Below are 11,778 nucleotides of genomic sequence, written 5' to 3'. Positions count from 1 at the left end.
ACATTGGGACACCTCTGCCTCTATCACGCGACCATCACCAGGAGTGGCGCGACCATCCTCGGGAGGACCGTTGGCAGGGCCAACCTCGCGAGGGCGCTTGGAGGGAGCAGCCTCGCGAGGAGCGCCCTGAGGGCAATGCTGGTCTTCCTCCACTGCCTCCACCACCAAGAAGGAACGAAGATCATCACCAGGACAAGGGGGCTGGGGGCTTCCAGGAGCCTCGAGCCATTGCCTGCATCTTGGGCGGCTCACAGGTCCCAGCTTCTCACCGCGTCTTCAAGCAGTTCACACACGAGGTGAACGCAGCGCTCCCCAAGCCCGAAGCAACTCGCCCTCTCAGGTAGTCCAACTGCGCCATCACCTTCAGCTCCTCAAACCAACTCAAGTGCGCGACCACTGCCGGCGCGCTCCCCATGCTTTGCTCTCCCTTCATCAGCAACATGGTCATCACCAAGACTCTCATCGGTGGCGGAGCGGGGCTGAATGTCCTGTCTGTTCAAACGCTCGACAGACTCCAAGTGTCATACTACCAGCTTTAGCCAACCAAGCCATTTTCAAGAGTGACCGACGGTTCCACACACCCATTAGGGCAGGTCCGCCTCCCTGTCACCTTCGGTGAACGCAACAACTACCATAGGAGCTCATCGACTTCGACGTCGGCGACATTCGTCTGCTGTACAATGCCATCCTAGGGTACCCAGCACTGGCCAAGTTCATGGAAGCAACGCACCACGGCTACAATGTCCTCAAGATGCCAGGAAGTGGTGGCGTCATCACGGTCGCATGCCAGGAAAAGGACGCAGTGTGCTCCCTAGAGCGCGCTTTCCAGGCTGCAGCAGTTGAGAGCCCTGAAGATGAGGGTGGTGCCCTCCCTCCTGAGGTCGCCCCCAAGACAAAGAAGCTACAGGTAGGCCAGGGATCTCGCGAGGAGGCTTCGCCCGAGGACGCCGTGCCGAGCCTCGCGTCCCCGGATGGGGCGCCTTCACCTATCGCATAGGAAGGCGCGCCCGGCGCCCCTCTCAGGCTGGGCTAGGGGGCTCTCCTCGGGAGGGCCTTAGACCTAGCCAGGGTCACGAGGGAGGTGCTCGGGCAGCATGTGGAGGCTCTTTTCAGCGCATGCTTCCCACAAGAAGGCGTCGGGCGGGAGGCGCCAGGTGTTCGGGAGTTCATTAGCAAGGCAATCGAGGAGATTCAAGGGGCAAGGGTTCTGCAAGGCGATCGCCGCCTACCGCGAGGCGAGGCACGGCTCACTGCCCTGGTGAGGGTAAGGAGTTCTATGTCTGCATTGACATCCCAGGGGTCAACAGAGCCGCATCTCGGCAGCTCTTTTGGCCGTCTCTTGGCAACCGTTGTGAGGGTCCACCCCACAGCTACGTCTGCATGCCTTTCGGCCTACCAGGCGCAGTTGTGGTGTTCCAGCGCTGCACAAGGGATGCCCTGGCGGCTTGTGAGGCCAGGCACCAAGCGACCCTGGCTGAGATGGAAGAGCACCCCCAGGAGCCTCTCGGGCCCTCTGGACCTCCCGAGGCTCGGTGCCAGGGTGGCTCATGAGGAACGGCGTCAGCAGCATGCGTCTTTCGCTACCCCAACACCTCTTCAGCGACGGTACCATGTGACATCTCTCTAGTTCGTTCAGTTCGGGGGCGCCCATCGGGCTGCATCATCCCCAAGCCGTATGGGTCTATCCCTGTGGCATGTATCCCTTTTGCATCTATCAGAGCTAGTTTACCTTCCTCCGCAAGCTACCTTAAGATTATCAACTGCCTGACCGGCGCATCGTCGCCAAGAACGTCTCGCGCCCTTGCGAACCCTCCTGCGACCCCCTCATGATTAAGGACGAGCACGGCGTCTGTGCTCGGGTGCGTCCATGCAGTGTCGCTAAACCCGACCTGTCCCCATGTATGTCACCTCCATGGCCCTTGGTGTCTTGTTCTTGCATGAGATCGCGGGTGAATGAGTGAGGGCGCACGACCTGGTGCCCCCATGGCCACGGGAACCGCGCGCCGGTTGTTTTTCTTTGGGATCTTTGCATGAGAAGACTGGGCACGACGTCTGTGCTCGGGTCCGTCCCTGCAGCATTGATAAACCCAACGGCTGAGCTCTGTCTGGCGCGCCGGCCCCGTTCACCTCACCTCCTGGGGTCGTTGGTGTCTGGCCTTCTCCTGCAATAGCCTCAGGAGACTCACTCGCCGCAGGCTGCCTAACCATCTTGCAAGACTAGTACAAGTGCTCCCAATCAAGTTCAGGCGCAACCCGCCTTGAGGTAGGGCCTCGTGAGTCCCCCACTTCGGGGGATATCCTCAGAGGGAGCCCCCTCCCACGCACTAGTGGAAGCACCATGCTCCGCGCTGGCCGTCGACACTACCGAGGAGCGGCTATGCCCGTGCAAGAGCAGAAGCGCTATGCTCTGCAATGGTGATAAACAACTGGGGGTGGCCTCGCGGCTGCATTAAGCTCAGGGAGCTTCCGGGCTTAGTGACTAGCCTCACCGCGCTGCTCTCCCTCGGGAGGGTAGCGCGAGGGGGCTGGGCAGGGGGGCTACACTCAGGTCACGCCTGGCGTACCCCACCTCACCAGGCCCCACGGGCCTGGTCTTCACGCGCCCCTCCCGAGCGAGAGCCCGACGAGGAAAGGTATCATGGTCGGTTCGTACATCAAGGTGGACTCCTGAGCATCGCGTCTCAGGAGCCTAATTGGCCACGTAGCCCCTCACCCCTTGGTCTCGTTCTAGTGATCCGGACGACCCAACGGCAGCTGAGGTATGCGCGGGGAGTGGCCCTGCCAATGCAGAATGCCAAGGCCTGACTCTCACCCTTTTTCAAGATGTTCGTACGTCAAGGGGGACTCCTGAGCATCGCGTCTCAGGAGCCTAACTGGCCACGTAGCCCCTCACCCCTTGGTCTCATCCTGGTCATCCGGATGACCCAACGGCGGCTGAGTATGCGCATGGCTGGGCCCTACCGATGCAGAGCACCAAGGCTTGCCTTCACACTTTTTCATAAGCTCTTCGCACGTCAAGGAGGACTCCTGAGCACCGCGTCTCATGAGCCTAACTGGTCACGTAGCCCCTCACCCCTTGGGCTCGTCCTGGCGATCCGGACGACCAACAACGGCTGAGGTATGCGCGGGGCTGGGCTCTGCCGACGCAGAACAATAAAGCTGACGGAAAAAGTTGGGGGGACCACAATCTAATTATTACAAAACATATTGTTCCAAACAATTAGTTTTAAACGCCTCCGCGAGGCATGCTACATGATACAGGACGAACAGGAAGGAGTAGCGCTACCAAGCCACCTCTTCAGCCCAGGGGACCGCCATCACCCGCCAGCGGAGCCTCGTCGCCAGGCGCGTTGCCCATCCCCTTAGCCCCGGCCGGAGGGCTGTCGACAAGGAACTTGCTCAGCAGGGCGTCCATGGAGCTCTTCACGGCGGCGGCAGCAGCGCTGTGGGAGTCGGTTTCCACGGGCTCGAGGAAGGTGGCGAAGTCGAATCTGGCATTCCAGAGATAGAGATGACTGAAGACGCACATAAGGGCCAAGGAAGAAAGAAAGCGAGCCTCACCTTCCACCAAAGAGCCAAACCCGTCAATGACATCCTCGAGCACTACGACAACCTTAGGGAGCAGAACAGTAGAGGTCTCCCTCGGGGCCCCCATCGCTACCTTCTTCAAGGGATCGTCCCCAAAGAGTGACCGATGAGCCTTGTGGAACCTCACCCCGAGGAAGGCGAGGGTACTGTGCTCCATGGCGGCCGCTTCCTTGGCCTCGACAAGGGACGCCTGGGCCGTCTCCTCCTCCTCCTTCAGCTTCGTCAGGCGGCCGCGCTCCGTCGCCTACTCCAGGGCTGCCTTCTTCAGCTCAGCATCTCGATCAGCAACGGCGGCCTCCTAGGCCTTCAGCTTCTCCTCACGCTCCCGGAGCTGGCCGGCCTAGGCGGTCTGTTGATCTTGAAGAGCCATCAGTTCAGCCTCCACCGTGCAGCACCGATCCTCGGCTTGCATCGCCTCCTTTGAGCCAAGTGGCGCTCGGCAGCAGCCACCCCAGACACCTTCTAGGCCTCTTCCACAGAGCCCCAGGCTGCTCGGAGGACCCGTCGGCCTGGAGCCATCTAGAGATTAGCCCTAGGCGCCCCAACACTGTGCTAGTCCGGGCCCCGAAGTTCACCTTGGAGAAGGTTCAGCGCCGCCCGTGCCTCCTCTAGGGCTCCGGAGGCGGCAGGAGTGCGATGGCCTTGTTGCGCGCCGGGCAGGAGAGAAGACGTCCTCGGCGCCAGGACAGAAGAAACCACAACAACAGGAAAGGCTGGGAGCTCCGGAGGCTGGGTGACCTCAGCAGCTGCAGCAAGGATGGGATCCGACGGGGTCAGCCCCGCTGAAGGCACCGGCACCCCCTGAGGACGGGCTTCAACGCCCTGAGAAGATGACATCACCGCTGGAGCCACAGGGGCCACAACACTCTCCTTCGCCAGGGCCGAGGCGACCAACTTGACGCTCTCGACCACGACAACTCCGGCGCCCTCCTTCTTCTTTGACGACGACTGCTGCCTAATGATGGACGAAGATGCTAAGCATCGCATCAGGAATCAATGACAAGATCAAGGGAAGGCACTCACTGGTTAGAAAAGACGTAGTTCCTCTTCAGGCCTAACAGCGGGGGCTTCGCCGGAGCAGTCGGAGCTGCACACTTGGGAGCAGGAGAGCACGCGGTCGGCACCACTCGGGATGTTGCCGGAGAAGGCGGAGCACTGCCCGGGGGGATCAGCGCAGTCCTGCCCTTCTTCACGGCCGACCACTTGGGCTGCTTCGAGGAGGCCAGCCCGGATCTCGTGGTGACCTCGGAGGGGCAAGCCAGCTCCACCACCGAAGGCGCGTCATCGTCCTCATCGTAAGGGAAGTTGCGGAGGAGCTACCTCTGCCTCATGGCAGAGGATTCCCTCTCGCCCTCATCCTCAGTGGCCTCGGAGGATTGGTCGCCGGAGGACAGGTCCACCATGGAAGTAGGCGGCACGGGAGGCCCCGTCTGCACGAGCCAGAACTCGTCGAAGACTGGCATGGCAGCAGCAACCTCCTCCCCATCGACTCGGCGGTACAGCGGCAGCCATCCCTCCGGAGGGCCGCTCGGATCTTTCCCAGTCAGATAAAGCGACACCTTGCACAACTCCTCCTCGAGAAGGGTGTCCTGGCGCAAGCGAATCTTGTTGTCGGTGCCCCCAAGCTTCCACAAGGGATGGGAGCGATCTTGGAGTGGCGCTAGGCGCTGCATCAAGAACTCCTTGACGATCATGTCCCCCGTCAGCTTATCGCTCTTTAGGTCGTCCTCCATCTTCTTCATCAACCGCTTCAGGGAAGGGTCGGTGATCTTCTGAGAAAGCCACCCGTTCTCGGAGGAGGGGAGCTCGGTCGGTAGCTCCAGCAGGTCCTGCGAGCACTTGGCATCCATTAGGACCCAGCTCTTCAGAGCATCCTCCACCTTCTTCCCAGCACGGGAGATCGTGTTACCGCCCCAGGCTGCAACGAAGCCGACGCACCCAGCGGGTTGGTCGCCACCCATGCAGAGGAATAAGAAGTGGCGGAGCATGGCGACGGAGGGAATCACCCCCGCGAACGCCTCGCAGTAGAAGGCAAAGATGGATAGGAGGAGGATGGAGTTGGGGTGAATATGGAGCACATGAAGGCCGTAATGGTGAAGAACGGCATAGAAGAAGCGGGAGAATGGGGGCACCAGCCCCAAATAGACGATATGCAGGAAGAAATGGTAGAAGGTATTGTTCGCGGGTTCCAGCATAGCAGCAGCGACCCGGAGCGCAGTCTCCTTCCACTCGTTGTCCTTGCTCGCCGTCAGGAGGAGCGCGGTCTAGATCTTATCCTCGATGACGGAGGGCGCGGTCATCACCGGCTCGTACCAGGCGAGGCCGGCAGCCGGGGTAGAAGCCTTGGTCTTCTCAGCAGCCATTGGGTGGAAGATTGGAGGGGAAAATCGGCAGATCTGGTGAGTTCTTTCGGTGTTGGGAGAAGGGGATCTGGAGCAAGATGAAGGAAAGGCAATGAAGGCACGCCAGCAAGCGGCTCCCCTTTTGTCAGAAGGAAATAGTTGCCGAGGCAGTGTGGGGAAGTGGAGACGCGCACGTCCCATCAATCGCCACGCGTTATCAAGGCCGCAGGCGGTTAGGGCCCGCGGTGCTCTGCAACTGCCCTTTGGCTTCGCCTGTAAGCCAAGTCTGCGCGCGCCTTGGGCCCGGGAGCTACTGTTGGCGTTCTGGATATGGGGGTATCCAGACTTGCCTGCCTGCAGCCCATCGTGTGGCTCCATCGATGGCCTGGTACGGCCCAGCTTCGATATCAGCAACTCAAGACCCTCACGAGGCAGACGATGCCAAGACCCCCGAGGGGATCGCCACTTCAGGCTGGCTCCCGAGGGGCGGAGAGTTCTATGCAAGCTGCACCTCATGAGGCTCAACTGACATGAGCCATGACGACCAAGGACAGGCGGGCGCCAGGCGGGCGCCAGCGAGCGCAGAGCGCCAATTTCCTCTCCGGTGCAAGGGAGGCAAGCCGCAGGCGCGCAGTCCCAAGGAATCAGCCAAAGGTTTCCATTCTGGTGCAACAAGACCAAGACCACCAGGATGGCAGGACGGAGGTTATCACCGAGCCCACCGCAGCGTCACGACCAGGGGCTTTTCATAGGCGAAGACCACTTTTGTCAAGATAAGCTGTACTACTTGCCCCCTTTCATTTTCGGCTGTTGTGGGATCCCTTCCCGCCAACATTTTGGAAGAGGACCAAGGTCACTATAAATAGGACTTAGCCACCACCATAGACGAGGGAGACCATCGACCAGATCGCACCTGATCTAGTACACACCCCACCAGCTCTCTTGAGGTCAAGAACACCTAACCTCCCGAGGCCAGTTCATCCATTGTAATAGTTCATCTTCGGCCCTTGGAGGCAATCCACCAAAACGTTGGAGTAGGGTATTACACGACAAGGTAGCCTGAACCAGAATAAACTGATGTGTCCCTTTGTCTCTTCGAGCTCATCGCGCTAGGCTTAGGAGGTTCGCGAGTAGGCAGGCTAGGTAGGTTGAGATATCCGCATGCACCCCAGAGTTTGAACCTTTCAAGGGTTTGCGGAACCCATAATCCAACAAATGTTAATGTTCATATTGATGCCTTAATCTTCGTTGCAAAACTGCCAAGTGATATAAAGGAAACTGCTGAAATCTGATGCATGTTAACATCATTTAGGCATCTTGTGAGGGTTGTAACTTTGCCCCTGTTGATCCTATGGTAATGATCTTGATATGAAAATGTTCAGCTCAGAGTGCTCTAAATGATGGTGTGCTTTAAAGTTAGGGTGCACCTTGAGATGTTAATCCCTATTGCAGAAGTGCCTACTGATGTTAAATGCTGAAAACTGTTATAACTTGTCATTTTGCCATTTTTATATATTTTTGTGTGATTTTCTTTTGAGCATCATGTCAACATGTTTTAGGAGAATAATCATGCCATATTTTCAGTGGTGCAATCCATTTATATTGATATGCCCCGTGGTGACTGCATCAAGCTTGTGAAGTGGGCTACTTACTGTTGTTGTTCTGGTAAGTCTGAATCTTTTATATCATGTTGCTACGTTTTCTGGATGCTACCATCAAATCCATGCATAATATGGAGATGCCTAATTGAAATGTTTCGATGTACCGATGATACACTATCATGCCATGCCTTTTGATGCCTCATATATGTCCTGTAGCATATGTCTTCATTGCCATGAACATGCCTAAATGATGTTCCAGTTTTCTGTTAACTTCATGATTCCATGTTGTGAGCTTGATATTAATTAATCTATGTCTCTTTTGGAGATGCTCCAATCACATGAATTGAATTATTCTTTGAGTACTTTGTTCACATGCCATGTTTGATAATTTTGGACATTATATGACTTACGTTCCAAGCTTGCAAACATGCTATGATGATGTTGTTGTTTTACACTTGCTGACATTGTTACAACATTCAAACTTGTCTTGATGGTTCCCACTAATCGATGAGTCATATGCATATGATGCCTTGATGTTATTTGCTCTTTGTTATTTTTATTTAATGTCATTCCCTTGGTTGCTATGTAAAGTTGCAGTATCATCTTTTTTTTCTTGCCTCCAACATGTCATCATATTAACTCTGCTCATGCATATGCCCTGTTTCTCACCAAGTCATAATTTGTGTTGTTAAGTTGCTTTTTGCATTTATCTTTTTGGATTAATCTTGATGCTTATGAACCTAAAACTTAATGATATTTGAAGCATGTTATCTTTACTTTGAGTGCATATCAAGTTTGTGTTCATATGTTTCCTGTAGCATGTAGTTTTGATGATTGCAAAGTGTCAATTTGCGGTTTTGGGCAGATTGTTGTTATAACTTGTTTGGAGTCAGGGCCGGCCCTGTGGGGGGGCAGGGGGGGGCGGCCGCCCCGGGCCCCCAAAATCCAGGGGACCCGAAGGGTATGTACGTAGCCTATAGGCCTATGGCCCATACAGGCAGGCGCGCGCCAGGGAGCAGCAGGCCAGCAGCCCGATCTCCCCGATCCCCAGCGATCGAGTGTTTTGAGCGATCAGCGGTATTTCCTTTCAGGTAAGAAAAAAGTGATCAATCAGCGGCCTGGACCATTCCTTTCCTGTTCTGTTAGACTCTTTCATCACGCGGAGTCACGCAACACCCAGGTCCCAGCGATAGTTGATGTCCGCCGACGCCGCCGTACACGCACGCTGCACGCACGCACTCCCGCCTAGCCGCCGCCTGGTAATTTCCTTCGTAATCTGTATATGTTTGCCACTGATTTCAATTCTGGGGCCCCCTTTCGCATCTGCTCAATTGTTCTCTTCTCAATCCTTTGCAAACTCTAGGCGCTGTGCAATCCCCTGTGTATTGTATTGTATATATACGCGCACGCACTGAAGTTTGACCATCACGTATTGAGGTATAATGATATAATACTGATACAAGAAAAATCCTTTGATGGATAGCCGGCAATGTTCAACAATTGATAGAACAATTTTTTTTATTTTCAGCATTTTGTGTGTGTTATTATGAAGTCCTCCAGTAAGAGGAATTATCCATCAGGTAGCAGCAAAAGGAAAAAGAAGAAGGAAGTGGAGAAATCGACACACACAAAATGCTGGTGTTTAAAGATATATTCAGATTTTTATTGAGCTCGGGCACTCTGAAATCATTAAGTGACAATGAACTTGAAGAATGTTGCACAAAATTTGCAGAAACTTTCTCTCTTAATGATTCATCTCATGTTGAGGTATACGATCTTATTTCTGAATTAAAGATTATGATTATGAGATTAACTTTGCCAGATGGTGTAATGTCTGCTATGGAGATTTTCGGGCATGTGAGAGAAGTCAACTGCTATCCTAATATCTCTATTGCCTCACATCTTATGTAATGTGCCTGTGACGGTCGCATTGGCCGAAAGAAGCTTTTTGAAGTTGAAATTATTGAAGAATTATTTGAGGTCAACAATGACTTAAGAGAGGTTAAATGGTCTGGCTATATTATGCATCGAGAAGAAATTATTGGATGATATTAACATCGACCCCATCATAAGCGACTTTGCATCGAGGAATGTTAGAAGAAAATTTTAAGGTAATATCTATAAATTATTTGATACGCATACTGATTTTAGATGCATTGAAGTGTTACTGATAGTAATTTATATATACACTAATTTTTAGATAAATTTATATATATACGTATATTATAATGACTTGTATATTAAAGGCCCCCAATTTTTAGTTCGCCCCGGGCCCCCGAAATCTCAGGGCCGGCCCTGTTTGGAGTGTATGTGTTGCACCGTTGCTCCGTTTTGAGCATGCTTTATATGAAACTCGCTCAGAATTGCATGTAGTTTCATGTCTTGTTGCATCTATGTTTTGAGTGTGTTTGCTTGATCTTTGAATGCACTTTGCATTAATGTCATGTTTAACTTGTGTAGCTCATATCTTCTAGCCCGTACCTCCGAATTAAATGAACCTTATATGTAACTTGACTATAAAAACGTGTAGATCATCATGGTGCACTTAACTTGCTATTTAACAACTTTAATATAATGTGTTATTCAGATCTGGATTAATTTTCACAATTTGCATATGAGGACTTACCGGAATTGTTATATGTTGTTTCTGGCCTCATTTAAACTTGCTTTGATGTGGTGTTCTTGTATGCATCTTCTCTTGCCATGAGTAGCATCATGTAGCCTTGTCATGCATCATACTTGGTTGAGTATCATGTCATGTTTACGTGTTGTGTGTTTACCGTGTTGTTTGCTTCTTTCCGGTTGTACTTCTTCTCGATAGTTCCTGTTTCGTTGCGATCGCGAGGATTCCTTCGACTACGCTTGGTTCGTCTGCGCCCGTTTGTCTTATTGACGGATTCGGTCTTCTTCCTAGCAGGATTTCAGGCAAGATGACCGTTACCCTGGATCTCACTACTATCATTGCTATGCTAGTTGTCTCGATGCTATCGCTATGTCGCGCTTCCTACCACTTGTTTATCAAGCCTCCCTATATGCCGTGAAACAGCCTCTAACCCTTCTCCACCATCCCAGCAAACCATTGTTTGGCTATGTTACCGCTTTGCTCAGCCCCTTTTATAGCATTGCTAGTTGCAGATGCAGTGGCAGGTTTTTCCATGTTGGGACATGGATATCTTGGGATATCACAGTATTTCTTATTTAATTAATGCACATATATACTTGATAAAGGGTGAAAGGCTCGGTGTGACGCCCGGATAATTAAGCTACAGTAATCCCCACTAATGGTGCCATGTCATCACATTATTGTTGCTAATCCTCGCTTGATCCAAATCATATTTCAAATTCAAATTCAAATCTAAATTTCTCAAACATGCAAAATAAAATGTTCAAAGTGTGAAAAATATTCCATAACTAATTATGGTGGTGACACAACACTTTTGTAAAGTATTTACATGCCCTTTTTGTGAATATACAGTGGCTAAAAACAATTATGTAAATGCTTTTTAATTTGTAAAAACTCTAAACTAATTTATTTTGGTGCCAAAATAATTGTGGCAGTGGCATAATTGATAATAATAATTAATTTAGGGGCTAGTGCTATATTTTACAAAAGCTAAAAGCTAAGTTAGAGCAATAAAATAAAACAGAAAACAAAACACAAACAAATAGATAAAGGAAAAAAGGAAAACCCCCTCCCCCATGGGCCAAATGGCCCAGCTGGCCTCATTGACCGAGCCAGGCCAGCCCACCAGCGCCACCCCCTCCCTCCTCTGTTCATGGTGGGAGACGTGGGCACTGGCGATGGCCGCCACGGCCGAGGGCGGCGCCGTGGCGCCAATCCACCCGCCCCCGACGCCTACAAGTCGTCGCCCGCGGCCTCCCTCCAAACCCTAGCCCCACTTCTCTTCCTCCCTCGCGCCCCCATCTCCTCTCCCTCGATGAAATCGCCCGACCTACCGCCTTGGCCATCGCCGTCGTCGCGGCCACTGGCCTCCCCGCGGCCGGAGCTCATGTTTAGGAGGACCTCCGGTATCGTCTCCTTCGCCACGTGCACCGGTTCCAGCTAGGACCGCTCCAAGCCTCGCCATCAAGCTCTTCTCCGCCGCAGACGTCACCATCTCGCCGTCGATTCGCCTAGCTCCGTCCAGTCTCCGGCCTCCCGAGCTCACCGACGACACCATAGTGAGATCCTCCCTCGGATCCCCTTTTTCTCCCCTTTGATTTGGACGTTGTAGGCCGCCATCACC

The 11,778-nt window shown here is 53.0% G+C and overlaps 1 long non-coding RNA gene across 1 annotated transcript in view; it reads left to right on the top strand.

Annotated features, from left to right (window-relative positions):
* Positions 1 to 11,428: 11,428 nt before the first annotated feature.
* The window catches only part of LOC119295911, a 1,204-nt gene continuing 854 nt past the window's right edge, over positions 11,429 to 11,778 (top strand). The window contains exon 1 of the long non-coding RNA XR_005144497.1: positions 11,429 to 11,713. This is a non-coding gene — a long non-coding RNA (uncharacterized LOC119295911). The remainder of the gene's footprint in view (positions 11,714 to 11,778) is intronic.

This window comes from Triticum dicoccoides, chromosome 4B (assembly GCF_002162155.2).
Source record: "Triticum dicoccoides isolate Atlit2015 ecotype Zavitan chromosome 4B, WEW_v2.0, whole genome shotgun sequence".
Lineage (NCBI taxonomy): Eukaryota > Viridiplantae > Streptophyta > Magnoliopsida > Poales > Poaceae > Triticum > Triticum dicoccoides.
The sequence above is the reverse complement of the archived record's forward strand: the minus strand, read 5'-3'. Positions and strand labels throughout refer to the sequence as shown.